The sequence below is a fragment of the Trachypithecus francoisi genome, unplaced genomic scaffold (assembly GCF_009764315.1).
Source record: "Trachypithecus francoisi isolate TF-2019V2 unplaced genomic scaffold, Tfra_2.0 Lachesis_group0, whole genome shotgun sequence".
Lineage (NCBI taxonomy): Eukaryota > Metazoa > Chordata > Mammalia > Primates > Cercopithecidae > Trachypithecus > Trachypithecus francoisi.
The window spans coordinates 40,969,194-40,986,166 of NW_022681453.1; the positions used below are offsets into that span (position 1 = coordinate 40,969,194).

A 16,973-nucleotide genomic window follows, 5' to 3' on the forward strand; every position below is an offset into this window, starting at 1 on the left:
CAATCAGCATCTGGTCACAGAGCTTCACATGAGGAGTGGCCAGGAGCTATGCTTCACCACTATCCAGGAAGATCTTTTCCACCCCAATTTACGACCAAGGTGTAACTTGGTATGTGTGATGCCAGGGGTGATGGCAGCCCAACCCAAGAGGAAGCTCCCGGGCTTTCCCACATTAAGCCACAGACTCTGACCTTTACATCATGCCTGCTCTGCTAATATAGTCACACACTCATTCCTTAATAAGCTTCACTTTCAAACCTGTCCACGTTGTTTCCCTGGCACAGCCAATGTTTGCTTACAAGTCTCATCTCATCAGTACGAGAAAGGCAATCCTTAACTTTTACCTAAACCCCGAGAAAGTTTCATTTGGTCAACAGTTTGATGATAAGAGATAAAAGGGAAGAATCTAGAAATGGATAGCCAGTGGAGAAATATAATTTTCTATTTTATACTTGTTGATATATTCTGCCTTGTCAACAATGGTCTTGTATCACTTTCCTGATTTACAAAGAAAGCAATATAGGTTTTCTTTTTATTGGTTTTAAAAACAAAGTCATGGAGAATACATTTCCTTCTAAATGAGAGGTCAGCAAACTTTTTCTATAAAGAGCCAGATAGTAAATATTGCAGGCTTTGCAGGCCATATGGTCTCTGTTACAGCTACTCAATTTTGCCTTTGTAGAGCGCAAGCAGCCAGAGGCAATACACACACAAATGGGTGTGGCTGACTTCCAGTAAAATTTTATTTATTGATGCTAAAATTTGAATTTCATGTAATGTACACTTTCTCAATCAGTAGTAAAAATCATTCACAATTTGTAGGTTACACAAAACAGGCAGCAGGCCAGATTTGGCCCACTGGTCATAGTTTGCCAGCCCCTGCTCTAAAATAATAAAATACCAGAGATGAGATAAAAAGTCCCCTTTAAACTTCCAGAAAATTTCAGACATATACCAAAGCCGAGAGAATAATGTAATAATCCTCCAGGTATCCATGACCCTGCTTCAACAATGACTAACTCGGCTGGGCGCAGTGGCTCATGCCTGTTATCCCAGCACTTTGGGAGGCCAAGGCAGGTGGATCACGAGGTCAGAAGTTCAAGACCAGCCTTTCCAACATAGTGAAACCCCATCTCTATTAAAATACAAAAATTAGCCAGGCGTGGTGGCATGTGCCTGTCATCCCAGCTACTTGGGAGCCTGAGGCAGGAGAATCCCTTGAACTGGGGAGGTGGAGGTTGCAGTGAGCCGAGATTGCACCACTGCACTCCAGCCTGGGTGACAGAGGGAGACTCTGTCTCAAAAAAAAAGACTAATCATGTGACATCTATAGCCCCACCCACTCACCCACTACCCTTTATTCACAGTTTATTTATCCAGACATCGTATTTATCCATAGTTATCCATGTGTATGTTTATCCATAAATCGTATTTAATTTATCCATAGTAAATGTATCAATTTATGATATTTATCCATAAATACTTTTATAGACAGTTTTAAAGGTAAGACAGTTGACCCTCAAATAACACAGGTTCAAACTGCATGAGTCTATTTATCTGTGGATTTTCTTTTGCCTCTGCCACCCCAGAGAGCAAGACAAATTCATCCTCTTTCTCTTCCTCATCAGCCTACTCAACATGAAGGTGATGAGGATGAAAACCTTTATGATGATCCACTTCAACCTAATGAATAGTAAATAAATTTTCTCTTTCCTAATAACACTTTCTTTTATCTACCTTACTTTATTGCAAGAATACAGCATATAATACATGTAACATACAAAATACGTGTTAGTCAACTGTTTGTTATCAGTAAGACTTCCAGTCAACAGGAGGCTACTACTAGGTACGTTTTTGGAGTGTTAAAAGTGATACATAGGGTTTTGACTGTGTGGGGTGTTGGGGTCCCAATCCTTGTGTTGTTCCAAGGATCAACTGTACTTCATTTTAAAACATTGTTATCAGCCGAGTGCAGTGGCATACATGCCTGTAATCGCAGCACTTGGGAGGCCAAGGCAGGAGGACTGTTTGAGCTCAGAAGTTTGAGACTGGCGTGGGCAACACAGTGACACCCTGTCTTTACAAAAAGTATTCAAAAAGTAGCTGGGTGTAGTGGTGCATGCCAGTAGTCCCAGCTACTCAGGAGGCTGAGGTAGGAGGATCACTTGAGCCTGGGAGGTCGAGCCTGCACCACTGCACTCCAGCCTGGGTGACACAGTGAGACCCCATTTCAAAAAACTATAAATTAAAAAATATATACACATACACACACACACACATCATCACCCCTAAATAACAATAATTTTAATTTAAAATGTGTTATGAGCAGAATTTTACAAACTCCTTAATTAACACAACATCACCCATGCCTCCATTACAGGGTAGTGGTTTCTCCAGCCAGACAACCTGCTCTTGAAATATGGTATCACCACTTAGTAGTGATGGGGTATGGGAAAAGGCACTCAACCTCCCTGACCTCAGTTTTCTTATCTGTAAAAATGAGGATGTTAAAAGTATGTGGCTCATAACGTTGCTGTGAGAATTAAATGCCTTAAAACCCATGAAGCACTTAGAACAATGTCTGCCACATAGTAAGTGTAGCCAAGTGTTAGCAATGCCATTAACTTTTGGCTACTGCTTATGCTCTGTTCTTGGTAAGTCCTCATGGTTGCAAATACAGAAGCACCCTGGACAAGCCCAAGTGAAAGGTGTGTTGGGGAGTTGGTGTTAGTCTACAGGGACCTCACAGAAGCTAAAAACAGGAAGCAGAGATCAACTAGCCCTATACAGGAAAACAGGAAAGTCAAAATCAGGGCTATTTGGGAGGCTGCACCTCCTTCCTCTTTCCCAGTCAATCCATTTGCCATTCCCTCACAGTGAATGTCTGCTTTGCTTTCTTTTCTTTTCATCCCTGGCCCCGCATGGCTCACAGTCCTGACCATCCTTCCTGACCTCTTAGCAAAGCTTCCACCATGAAGTGCCATTCATCTCTGTGTTTCTTAGAGTTCAAATCCTTGAGGAAGAATCGATAAGCTGACCTTTGGTCAGAGGTGAAGTGTCCATCCCTTGGCGTACAATGGGGGATAAAGGCTCAAGGTCATAGTATGCCAAGTGACCATTTCAGAAGCCCTGGTGAGCAACTGAATCAATCTTTGAGGAAGGGCTGGGTTATGCTGTGCTACAAACAGCCTGAAGCAACAGCAGTTTATTTCTCATCCATATGCACATCTATCAGGAAGGTCTCGCTCCTCCAGAGCCCAGGCTGCTGAAGCAGCTCCCACCTGGAACCCTGGCAGGGGCAAACAAGTCTCTGGAGAGAAGCCACATTAACTCTGAAAGCTTCTGCTCTAGGCTGGTCACTATCTTCAAGTGGGCAGGAAAGCACAGTCCTACTGTGTGCCCAGGAGAGAGAGTCGAAGTATTTGTGAACATCCTCATGTATAACACAGAGGCGATGATAAACAGCTACCATCTGTGTCCTCATCATATCAGTCTGATCCTGTACATAAAGGCCCTCAGAGAAATCCATGAAAACATTACTGTGAAAGTAGATGATCACTTTCTTCCTGGATTGAAATGCCCATTCTAAGGGCAGTAGAGTTTTTTCTTAAGGCAAAAACAGCTGTAACACCATTAACTTTTTCACCCTGGACTCATTTTTCATCTCTTAAGTCATCAAGATTATTTGAGAACCTCTCCTGGTGCCTCCCATTTCTCTTAAGATAAACGAGTTGAAATTAGTCAGAGTAGTTAGAACAGACCTCGACCCCTGGTGGGTGAGTAATTATGCACCTTTCTGAATGAGGCTGATGTTTTCTTTGACAATCATTGCTCTGCCTACTCAAATTCTGTCCGAGATCTCGGTGTCCCAGCCATGCTGCCCCATTAAAAGTATTCACTCAGATTTTCCACATCTTCTGAATATTTCCCCCTAGAAGTCATCCTGTTTTTGATGTACCACTTCTTGAATGTGTGTCTTCCAAATTTTTGGTGTTTTAACCAGTAAGACAACAACTGTTTTATTGCCTGAATAAGCCTAAAGCTATCTCTGTGCACCATTTTTCTTATGAGAAAGTCACACCAGCTCATTGCCTGTGTAGCAAGGCCAAAAGTTATACTCCTCACCTCAGATGTGCAAAAAATGTCATTAAAAGAAAAATGTTCCATTAATTGGCTCATTTAGCTCTGGAGTCCCCATTTCTGCTAATGGTGGGGAAAATGTAAACTTGACAATTGGAGATCATTCTGCTTCTTCTGGCTTAAAATGGTCATTTTCAGGTAATTCTAGTTCAAATTCCCTAAAGGGTCTGTTTCTCTCATCTTAAGAGGTTTCCAGGATGGGTGCTGTACTCACCCCTGTAATCCCAGCACGTTGGGAGGCCAAGGCAGGTGGATCACTTGAAGTTGGGAGCTCCAGATCAGCCTGGCCAATATGGTGAAACCCCCTCTCTGCTAAAAATACAAAAATTAGCTGAGCGTGGTAGTGCACATCTGTAATCCCAGCTACTAGGGAGCCACGAGAATCACTTGAACTCCAGAGGCGGAGGTTGCAGTGAGCCCAGATTGCACTACGATACTCCAGCCTTGGCAACAGAAAAAAAAAAGAGATGTTTTCATCCTTCATATTATTTCTCAAGATGGCATCTGTGAACAACCCTAATGTCCATCCATAGTAGCATAGATAAATAAATTGGGGCATAATCACATAACGGAATACTCCCCAGCATCACGGGGAAATGAACTGCTACCCACAATGGCATGGATGAATCTCAGAGGTATAATGTTGAGTGAAGAAATCAGACAACAAAGACTATACACTGTAGGATTCTACTTCTATGAAGTTCAAAAACTCACCTATCATGATCGAGTTACAAAATGGTTATCTTTGGCAGAGGTTATTGACTGGAAGAAGGCAGAAGAGAGCCTTCTAGGGTGCTGGCCTGGCCTATATCCTGATTTGGGTGCTAGGTACATAGGTGTACACATAGGTGCGCACACATTGAGCTGTATGCTTAGCATTTGTGTACTTTGCTGTGTGTTGCATCTCAATAAAGCAGTAACCACCACAAACACAGCTTCTGGATACAGGAAAGAGCTTAACCAGCTTTGGGTGCTGGAGGAGGAACCGCTCGTCTACGGCAATCCACTGGCCTTCCTGGAGAGGTCTTTCCAAGTAGTCGGTTTGTCCTTTGACAGCACCGCTGAGGAGTGTCCGGATCCCCTGCTCATGTCTCCTTTGCTTTAACCTCCTCTGGTGAGGTCCTGGGCTCCACTCCAGACCTCTGGTTCACTGGTCCTCTCAGCCTTTTAGCCACTACCCTCCTCAAGCTTGGAAACCCTTGGGGTCCTAAGGGCCTATTGACCTGGATGTCTCTCTCAGTCATTTCTGCTACCCTGGCCTAGCAGCCACTCCCATCTGGGCCTTGTGAAGGAGGGGCTGTGCCTCCCCTGTGCCAAAAGGGCTTTCTGCTTACCCCTCTTGTCTGACAGCAACTGCCTGTGATGTTTCCTCTCTGGGGGCTGATGTCCTCCCGTTTCCTGGAGCAATCCTGGGAGAAGGGAAAGAGGGAAAGAAACTGTACTGACATGCACAAAAATAAGGCACACCGAGAGGTATTTTAAAATCTATTATGTCCCTTACCCTTGATTTATTTTAGGTAGAGTCTGGTTTCTTTTCATTATGTGACTTCGGTGATTCAAATCAGCATGGTTAGGATAGAATCACGGTATTTCAGCAATGAAGAGGTTCTTAGTCATCATTTCATACTCTAAGAGGGACGGTTTCCAATTGTGTGGTCCTAAGTATATGAATACATTCATTTTCCTGCTTCCCACCCAGCCCCCAACACACATAAACATCACTCATCAATCATTATGATCGCCAAGAAGATGCTTCCAGACACATCCACAGTTCTAAATGTGCCAAGGCAGGGTTTTAGCCTCATTTATTTATTTTGCAGATAAGGAAATTGAAGCCCAAAGCAGAAAAATGACTTATCCAAGCCCCTGACAAAACAGGGCCTGATTTCCAGTTCCGTGAGATTTGTATGTCACCCTCTTAACTTTTGGTGTAAGTTTGAGGAACTAAAATGAGGCACTGCAAGGGAACTTCTGTTTCTTACTGAATTTCTGCTTTCCTTTCTGGCAGTAGAAGCGGTCCCATGTCACTTCCTCTTTCCCTCCCTGAGAGTTAGCAGATAGTGTGGTGCCAGAGCCATTGCTTCCCTCTCAAGCAGAGGGACAGTGGAGGCATGTCTGAGAACTTGCTGACAGACACACCCAGCATGGACCCGCCCTATTTATCCACACTCTCCACCCTGACCACATTAGACAGACATGCAAACACTCAGTATCCAGCAAATCCCCCCCCACCTACCCCACCAAGTCTCATTACAGATCCATAAAAGACAGTGAAAATACACCTAGGTCTGATTTATTCTACTTTAGATGCAAAGACTGTTCCATCCTAACACCCCGTGTCATTCAGACACAGGCAACTTGATGCTGGCAGTGTGTGGAGCAAAGTAAGTGAGGAGGAGGTTCAGCACAGTGGCTGGGAACACAGGAGTGAGAGCCATTCGTTCATGCGTTCATGTAAGCACTCATTCATTCATGCATGCAAGCATTCAAGCGCTGGTCCATTCATTCTCCATTCCAGTGTTTATTGAGCTCTTACAACCGTTGGGTTAATTCTGGGCATCAGGTAACATGCTGGTAAACACAATAGATGTGTTCCGACCTTGTGAACTTACCATCTTTAGATTGAGCTCAAAACCTGGCCCTGGCCGGGCGCGGTGGCTCACGCCTGTAATCCCAGCACTTTGGGAGGCTGAGGTGGGCAGATCACGAGGTCAGGAGATCAAAACCATCCTGGCTAACATGGTGAAACCCCGTCTCTACTAAAAATACAAAAAATTAGCCAGACGTGGTGGTGGGCACCTGTAGTCCCAGCTACTCAGGAGGCTGAGGCAGGAGAATGGCGTGAACCCGGAAGGCGGAGCTTGCGATAAGCTGAGATCGTGCCACTGCACTCCAGCCTGGGTGACAAGCGAGACTCGGTCTCAAAAAAAAAAAAAAAAAAAAAACCTGGCCCTGCCACTGAACACCTATGTGGCCTTGGGTGAATTGCTGAATCTCTCTGACCCTCTATCTCTTCATCAATAAAACAGGAAAATTGAAATAGAGTTGTGAAAAGTAAGTGTAAAAAAGTATGGAAAGGAACTAGCCCAGTTCCTGGTATATAATAAGTGCTAAGTAAGTCACAGTTACTATTATTGCTAAAAATTTAGGATTCCATAGGAACAATCCCTAAATCCGTATACCTAAAATCTGGACGTGAAGTTTTGGCTAAGAACTCTACGTTTTACCAAAATTATGTATAGTAAACCAGCTTTTTTCAAAGATATATAGTTGTATATCATAAATCAAATACATACATACGGTGTATATTATAAACAAACAAAAATACCTATGTGTGTATAGTATGTGTGTGTATTTTACCTGCCCTGGTATCATAATTTCTATATATATATATATTTTTTTTTTTGAGATGGAGGTCTCACTCTGTCGCCCAGGCTGGATGTGCAGTGGTGTGATCCTGGCCTGGCTTACTGCAACCTCCACCTCCTAGGTTCAAGCGATTCTCCTGACTCAACCAACCAAGTAGCTGGGACTACAGGTATGTGCCACCTTGCCTGACTAATTTTTGTATTTCTAGTAGAGACGGGGTTTCACCATGTTGGCCAAGCTGGTCTTGAACTCCTGACCTCAAGTGATTCCTCCGCCACCAACCAACCTCGGCCTCCCAAAGTGGTGGGATTACAGACATGAGCCACTGTGCCCAGCCAAGAATTTCTATATTGTAAGGTAAGACAATGATACTTTGTATGAATACACACTTTTAAAAGAGGCCTGGGACAGGTGCAGTGGCTCACGCCTGTAATCCCAACATTTTGGCAGGCTGAGGCAGGTAGTAGATTGCTTGAGCTCAGGAGTTCAAGACCAGCCTGAACAACATGGTGAAACCCCATCTCAAATACAAAAAAATACAAAAAATTAGTTGGGCCTAATGACACACACCTGCGGTCACAGCGACTCAGGAGGCTGAGGTGGGAAGATCTCTTGAACCCAGGTGGCAGAGGTTGCAGTGAGATGAGATCGCACCACTGCACTCCAGCCTGGGGAACAGAGCAAGACCTCACCTCAAAAATAAACAAATAAAAATAAAAATGAAAGATGCTTGGATAAAGAAAACATGACATAAGCCATGAGTCTTTTAATATTCTATTCTCTTCCTGGGCCTCCACTCTTGACAGACACTTTACCTTATTTAGCCTCTGCTGCCTGGTCTTGAAACCTCTAAATAGATGGCTTATTTCAGGCTGGCCAAACCCCTGAAATTATTTGCCAGCAGCATTTTGGAAACATATCCCCTTACTGCGAGAAACAGCAGCCAAAGCGAAGGACTGTGTGGTTACTCCCAGCCCCCTTCCTTCTGAGCCTCCGCTTCGGCTGCTGGGTTCAGCTCACAGAAGGTGCTGCAGGCAAAGGAACGAGTGTGGCTTTGAGGTCTTTGCCAAGTGCGTGATCCAAGGAAAGTTACAAAGCTACGAGAGCCTCAGTTTCCCCATTGGTAAAGGGGGATATAAATGTCACTTTGCAGGGTTATTGGGATAATTGACTAAGTCAGTGATGAAAATAGTCACTCATAAATGGCAGCTAAGGGTCCAGCACAGTGGCTCACACCTGTAATCCCAGCACTTTGGGAGGCCAAGGCAGGTGGATCACTTGAAGTCAGGAGTTCGAGACCAGCCTGGTCAACATGGCGAAATCCCATCTCTACTGAAAATACAAAAATTAGCCAGGTGTGGTGTCATGTGCCTGTTATCCCAGCTACTTAGGAGGCTGAGGCACAAGAATCTCTTGAACCCAGGAGGCAGAGGTTGCAGTGAGCCGAGATTGTGCCACTGCACTCCAGCCTGGGCAACAGAGTGAGACTGCATCTCAAAAAATAAATAAATAAATGGCAGCTAAGGAATAGATAAAACTTTTCATTACAAATTGGGGATTAGCCTCAATGTACAAACTTTCTGGGAAGGGTGGTGGGCTTTATACATGGTGGAAGTCCGTGACGTTCCTGGGCCTTTTCTACAGACCCTTTACATGAGGGAGGGGGGAGCAGGAGACAGACTCCTCCAGACTTCAGGTACAGGAAGGGCCCAGGGGGAAGGGAGGCACAACACAGGAGCTGGCCAAAGCACCGAGAAGATATTTCTACCACGGTTTGGCCTTGTCTCCCTCTGGCTTTGGCAGTGTTCCTTAAAGCTCATCACAAATCGACAGGACAAGGTATGGTTCTAAAAAGATGCTGGTCTCATCAAAGCTAAACGTTTTTGGTGCATCAACTTGCTGATTTCAACTTGCAGACTTTTCACAGGGTCTTTCGAATGGCCCAGAAACTGCCTACGCACACAAATGGCTTATGACTCCAGGGTTCTGTATACTTTGAAAAGGCTTTCCTACACTTTTTTTTTTCTTTCAACACTGTTTATCGAGACTCTAGAGTCTGCTATGTTCTAAGTGTCATCTCTGGAGCTGGGAACTCAGCAGTGAAGAGAGGGGGCCAAGTCCTTGCCTTCTTGAGCTTGATCTCTTGGGAGCATTCAGAGCAAACGGTGGTGCAGAGGCCCAGAGGCAGGCCAGTGGCTACAATTCCTGCTCTACACATGAAGACATTGAGGCTCTAGAATAGTACATAACTTACCTACAGCCACCCATCAGATAAAATGAAGATCTAGGTCTTGAACTTGGTCACTCATTTATTTCAGAACCCTTAGCACTCATGGAATGTTTCAAATATTTCACTCTCAAAAATATTTGTTTATTTTTTAGATGCAGTCTCACCCTGTTGCCTAGGCTGGAGTGCAGTGGCACGATCTCGGCTCATTGCAACGTCCACCTCCTAAGTTCAAGAGATTCTCATGCCTCAGCCTCCTAATTAGCTGGGATAACAGGCACATGCCACCACCAGTTGCAAAGCTATTTGTTCCAGCTTTCCCCCAAACCAAGGGTCATCAATTACTGGTTATAAAATCATTAGTATTAATGGCTAATATTTATGGAGTGCATGTTACACACCAGGTGCTATGTGAGAGTTTTATGAGATTACCTCATTTAAATCTATCAAGAAATCTATGAGTGAGTACTGTTAATATCCTCATTTACAGATGAGGAAACTGAGGCTTAGAAAGGTTAAACTTATCCAGGGACACATAGCTAGTGAGCAGTGGTGCAGGAGAATAGAGATTAGCAGTCTGACCTTCAGCCACTAAATGACTTTTTCGAAATGTAATGCCCAACAGAAAATAATTCTAGCAATAAATGAAGATATGGCTTCTCGAAACTGGCCCCATAGAGGGGCGCAAGCCTGGGGCTTTCCACCAAAACTGAGCTCCAAGAAACTTTTCCAAGGCCCAGGATTGGGGCCAAGGTCGGCAACAAGGAAGACAGCAAAGATTGTCCAGAAGGAGCACTGGGAGAGCCAAACAGATGGCATCACCAAGGTCAAGTCACAGGGTTGGACATGGAGGTAACTGGATACAAGGTTTTAGAAAAGAACTAGAGAACCAGGATCAAGCAAACAATGGGGATGGTAAAACACTGAGGTTGGGAGAGAAGTGCTGAGAAACCGGAGTGAAGAGGTGAGAGGATGCGCAGCCTCACCTGGGCTGCAGGGAGAGCCAGGGAGGACACAGAGTCCCCGTCACCTTTGGGCTCTGAAATTTACAATGTGCTTCCCTACGTGTACACTTTGCTCTTTCTTTCCACCCTGGAGGGAGGCTTTCCTCAGTGCCAGCCTCTTTGGAAGCAGGCTTTCAGGGGTGCAAGAGGAAAGTTATCTTTATTCAAGAGGATTCCAAGAAGCAAAGGCAATGACACACATTTTAAAAGTCTCTGTGAAACCTTTGGGCTTTGAGAGCTTGATATAGCTGTGAAGAACAAGGGCTTTGGATTGAGACAGACTTGGGTTTGAATTCCAGTTCTACTTGGGAGCTGTGGGGCCCTGAGCAAGTCATTACTCTGTTGGTGCCTCTATTTACTCATCTGCATAGTGGGAATTAAAAACATCTACCTTATAGGTTATTAGGATTAAATTAAGTGTGTTATCGTATGAGAAATTTTTAGCCCAGAGCAAGTACTCAACAAATAAACGGTATTACTATTGTTATGTGAGTTTTATTTTGTTTGTTTTTGAGATAGGGTCTCACCCTGTCACCCAAGCTGGAGTGCAGTGGCACAATCATGGCTCACTGCAGCCTTGATCTCCCAGGCTGAGGTGATCCCCCTACCTCAACCTCCCTAGTAGCTAGGACTACAGGCACACAGCACCACACCCGGTTAATTTTTGTATTTTTTGTAGACATGGGTTTCACTATATTTCCCAGGCTGGTCTCAAGCTCATGGACTCAAGCGATCTGCCTGCTTTGGCCTCCCAAATTGCTGGAATTACAGGTGTGAGTCACCACACCTGCTCTGTCATGAGTTTTAAAAGCATCTGCTGCAGTCTGGCAGTTTCTTACAAAATAAACATACTTTTACCTTATGATTCAGCAACTGGGCTCCTTGGTACTTACCCAAAGGAGTTGTAAACTGTAAACTTAAATGCACTCAAAAACCTGTACATGGATATTTATAACAGCTTTACTCATAATTGCCAAAGCTTGGAAGCAACCAAGATGTCCTTCAGTAGGTAAATGGATAAACTGTGGTATACATCTACAATACCCTTCAGCATTACAAAGAAGTAAGCTGTTAGGCCATGAAAAGGCATAGAGGAACCTACATATTACTAAGTGACCACGCCAATCTGAAAAGGCTACATACTCCATGGTTCCAACTACATGGCATTCTGGAGAAGGTAAAACAATGCCCACCGTGAAAAGATCAGTGGTAGCTAGGGGTTGTGGGGAGAAAAGAATGAGTAGGTGAAGCACAGAGGGTTTTTAGGGCACTGAAACTCTTCTGTATGATACTAAAAGTGGGTGCATGTCATTATACATTTGTGCAAATCCATAGAAGGTACACCATGCCAAGAGTGAGCCCTGTTGTAAACTATGGACACTGGGTGATAATGATGTGTCAACACAGGTTCATCAGTTGTAACACATGTGCTACTCTGGTGGGGATGTTGATATGGGGGAGGCTGTGCGTGCCTGGGGAGGACAGTGGACATATGGGAACTTTGTACTTTCACTTAATCTTGCTGTGAGCCTAAGACTGCTCTAAAAAATAAATTTTTTTTAAACTCCAAAAATAAAATAAAGTAAACCAAGGCTATAGTTGCTAATTGAGAGCGGGGAGAATTTCCCGATGTCATCTTCTCCCTGAATCCACTTCTGATCACCCCAAGCAAATTATTATTTCTATTTTTTTATTTTTATTTTTTGAGACAGAGTCTCGCTCTGTCACCCAGGCTGGAGTTCAATGGCTCGATCTCAGCTCACTGCAACCTCCGCCTCCCAGGTTCAAGCAATTCTCATGCCTCCCAAGTAGCTGGGACTACAGGTGAACACCACCACACCTGGCTAATTTTTGAATTTTTCATAGAGACAGGGTTTCGCCATGTTAGCCAGGCTGGTCTTGAACTCCTGACCTCAAGTGATCCACTGGCCTTAGCCTACCAAAGTGTTGGGATTACAGGCGTGAACCACGGTGTCCAGCGCCCCCAGCCAAATTATTTAAAATGTCTTTCCTTACTCAGGATTCTCAGTGCATTGCAACTTATCTGGTAATCATTTTGATTACATTATTAGAGGACTGATCTTACGTTCCTTACTATAATATAATGGAAGGTTCTTATAGGAATGACAGTGCACTACTCAGTTCTCTATCTTGCAGTACCTTCACCAAGTCTTGCATATGGATAGTACTTAAAACACATAGTTTTGAATTTAACCAATAGATTTTACTATAAATTTCTGTACTGGCCAATAAGGTAGTCAGTAGCCACATGTGACTATTTAAATATAAAATTAATTTAAAGCTAAATTTAAAAATCAGTTCCTCAGTTGCACTGGCCACACTCCAAGGTCTCCATAGCCACAAGTAGCTAGTGGTGGCCATATTGGAAAGCTGAGATATGGGACATGTCCATCATTGCAAAAAGTTCTATTGGATAATACTATTCTGGAACATTCTTGTTCAACTTTTTCATGTGGCTCTTGGATTTAGGTTATCTTTGCAATGTTTAAACTTTATTTTTAATTTTTTTAAAAAATATTTTCTTAAACATTGTTTGAACTGCCCAGATTGTGCTCTCTAAATATCATGTACCACTCAGAGAAACCAGGGTCTTTAGATAAAATGATTGATTCCAATCTAAGGCAAGAAATGTATAAGATAAGCCTCTCTACCTAGTCATATAAGAAAGCTATCAAAGACTACTGGGGTCACGTCAAAACAACTCAGGGGTCATCTTATAGAAGCTCCTGTTGGACACCAGTGGGACAATCTGAGCATCAATAAGATTCACCACAAAGGATTGAGTTGCACAATTGCATAAGTTCATAATGGCAGTAAAACAAAAATAAACATACTCTCAATCCCTTTGGAAGATAACAATTAAGTTTTTTAAAACTAGTAAGTAAAAGGGAAAAGTCAAGCATTTATCGTGCCTTTCCTATATGAATTGTTCCTCAGGGTAACCATAAATGACTGAGGAGAGACCATTTCTGTCTATAGAAGTATTTCAGCTAGTAAACAGAAAAGGAATAAAATAATTAGAGTATGGCATTTTGCGAACCATACTGAAATAACGGATCTAGCAAATGATCATCAATGTCTGCTAACATCACAGAGAGATGATCAGACATAAGGAGCCTGCTATGGTAAGAACATAAACCTGTGAAGCCAAATCTAACCTGAGACCAAGCCCAAGGATCTATCAACCAATCATGAGGAAATGTGGGGGATGGAGGAACATGTTAAATAACACTACTGGGATGAAGCCAGAGAGTCCAGACCTTGGGAAACTTTATGGGATATAGAGGGAAAAAAATAGGTGAAGAGGGAACTATAGATGAAAAGAAACTGAAGGGACATCTGATGTAGCAACCAAATGCAATGCATAGACCTCGTTTAGATTCTGATGTAAACAAATCAATTGTAAGGAAGAAAGAGGGATGGGAAAAGAATTGGAGACGTTTAAATACTGACTAGATATTTGGGTATATTAAGAAATTATCATTGATTTTAAAGCATGGTTTTGTATTGTGGTAATGTCTTTTATAAAGAATTCTTATCCTTTTCTAATTTAAATTTTTATTTTTTTAAATTTATTTTTGCAGAGATGGGATCTTACTATGTTGCCCAGGCTAGTCTTAAACTCCTGGGCTCAAGCAATCCTCCTGCCTTGGCCTCCCAAAGTGCTGGGATTACAGATATGAGTCACCGCACCCAGGAATTTTTGTCCTTTAAAGATACATATGAAACATTTCTAGATGAATAGTATGATACTGAGATTTACTCAAAATAATCCAGGGTGAAGGCACAAAGTAGGTGAGGAGTACAGATAAGATCAGCCATGAGTGGTTGATTGCTGTAGCTGGGCTTATTGTACATGTGTTACAATTTTCATAATAAAAAGTTCATCTCTCTCATTTAGTCTCAGTGTCTTGCTTGGCTCAACTGTGAGCTTTTTAAAAATAAACTCTCCAGATTGGCATTGTTCTGTTCTAATTTTGACAAGTGGAGGGGCTTAGGCATGAATGTTCTGAGGGAAAACTAGTCTCTGAAAACATCCGAGGGCTGTTTAATGAGAAATCTTAGCAAGTTTTTCCCAAATGGCAACCAGATTACAAAGCCTCACTTTGCGCCAAGGTTTTCTTCCTTCTCAGGGTATTCAAATCCACTAACCAGATTATCATTCCTCAAGAAATGTGCAAATTACATTACACTTTTCCAGAAATTTGTAGGTCATCCTAGAGGGGTTTTGAAGTGCAAGGGGAAGTGTCTTCTCCACATCTTCATCTTTCTCCTTCTCCTCCTCCTTTAACAAAATGTAGAGAAACTCCTCTTTCCACTGCGCCACTGACCCCATGCTTGAGAAACACCTCTTTTGAGGAACAACCAATGCTACCTTCTGGGAGAGCTTCCTCTGGCCTCTTCCCCTTTCATCTTCCAAACATGTGTCAGGATCAAGACCTAGAAGCTCAAGCCTCTGGGTTGAAGGAGGCTTTTCTTATGGGTCAGACTCTTGGGCACAGGCAAGCATTGTTTTCCAAGACTGCATCTTTCGAAGAGGTTAAAAGGTCTCCATGGCATGGGACCAGTGTCTACCTTCACTTTTTCTCCCAGGAAGCCTGACCACCTCTTTTGATTCCTATTAAGTAAGTTCCAGTCACTTTCCAGACCCACTCCTGTGATTATCCCGTGAGCCAGCTGGAGTCCTGGATATTCTGACACTCTTCACTTACACATCTGCAGACACTCTCATGGTATGTCTCAAGCTGTTGTGGTAGACTGCTAGCTGTCCCCCATCCCCAGCCTCCTCTCTATCCTCTCCTCCTTTCAGTGTAAAGACTGCCCAGTAAAGACTACAGTTCCCAGCTTTCCTTACAGTAGGGTGTAGCCATTAGACTACAAGCCAATGGGCAGAGAGAACAGCCAATGGTTCTAGCCAAAGGGCTAAAGAGAATAACGCTGGTACCATTTCTGAATCTTATCCTCAGATAAAAAAGCTCCCTGTCCCCCCCACCTACTGGTAGGGAGATGGTGAGAAATTGGCTCCCAAGCAGAAGCCTTGTGGTGAGAACAGTGATCCCATCAGCTCTGGATTGCTACCCCTGGACTATGACAAGAGAGTATTTGTATCTCGTATACGTCACCACAGTTTCAGAACTCTGTAACAGCAGCTTACCCTGTATCTCAACCGATACAGAGGGCTAACTACAATCACCAGATGTGAATTTTACCTGGGCAACCTGGACAACTCTAAGCATAGCTTTATTTCCGTTTACCTGAGGTAGCCCCTCTCCATCACCTTGTCCCAATTCGGTGTCTGCACATCCATTCAGTGCAGTCACTTTGATGACGTGTCCATAGCTATAAACCCAAGGATCACTTCTTGAGGCAGAAATTTCCAACATCTTCTCTTAAAAGTCAAGTGACAAGGAGGGTTTTGAAATACCTAGCAGCACTGGGCTCTATTCCTATTTTCTCAAGTCCCTAGGGCTTGTGTCTTTATGGCTTTCTTAGAAAGAGCATTTCCTACCAAGAGCCAACAGATTGGCCAACACCGGCAGATGTACTCCATTACAACTAATAATGGGACTCAAGCACTTTAGAAGCTTTTACTAATGGAGCCACTGAATATCCCTATGAAGTAGGTAACTATTATTGTCCCCAATTACTGTCAAGACGCTGAGCTGCAGAGACATTAAGTGGCTTGCCAGAAATGTGCAGTGGAGTCCCAGGCAGAGCAAGTTCCTGAGTGGAGGATGAATTTCAGCCCCAATCAAAGGAACCAGGATTGGCCAGAAAGTCAATCAGGAGACCTGTGTTCCAGTGGCAGCTCTGTCATTAACCACCAAGTGGAAGTCATTTCCTTTTTCTGTGTTTGTGTGTGTGTGTGTGTGTGTGTGTGTGGAGAGAGTGTGTGTGTCTGTGTGTGAGAACGTGTGTGCAAAAGAGAAGATATGCCTGTGTGTGTGTGTCTGTCTTTGTGTGTGTGCCTGTGTGTGTGTGCCTATGTGGTAGTGTGTGTGTACGGTTTTTGTGGGTGTGTGATTGTGTATGTTTGGGTGTGTGTGGTTGTGTGGGTGTGTGGTTGTATGTGTGGTGTGTGTGTGTATGGGGTTGTATGTGTGGTTGTGTGTGGTGTGTTGGTGTGGTCTGTATGTTTATGTGTGTGTGTTTGTGTGTGCGGTTGTGTGTGGTTGTGTGTGGTGTGTGTGTGGTTGTGTGTGTGTATGTGC

General features: G+C 43.5%; 1 protein-coding gene across 2 annotated transcripts in view; it reads right to left on the reverse strand.

Moving 5' to 3' along the window:
* SHQ1 (SHQ1, H/ACA ribonucleoprotein assembly factor) overlaps nucleotides 1–16,973 on the reverse strand; it is a 377,353-nt gene that overhangs the window by 44,832 nt on the left and 315,548 nt on the right. For both annotated transcript variants that reach the window (XR_004436966.1, XR_004436967.1), the window contains exon 14: nucleotides 5,475–5,549. The gene's annotated coding sequence lies outside the window, so the exon portion shown is untranslated. The remainder of the gene's footprint in view (nucleotides 1–5,474; nucleotides 5,550–16,973) is intronic.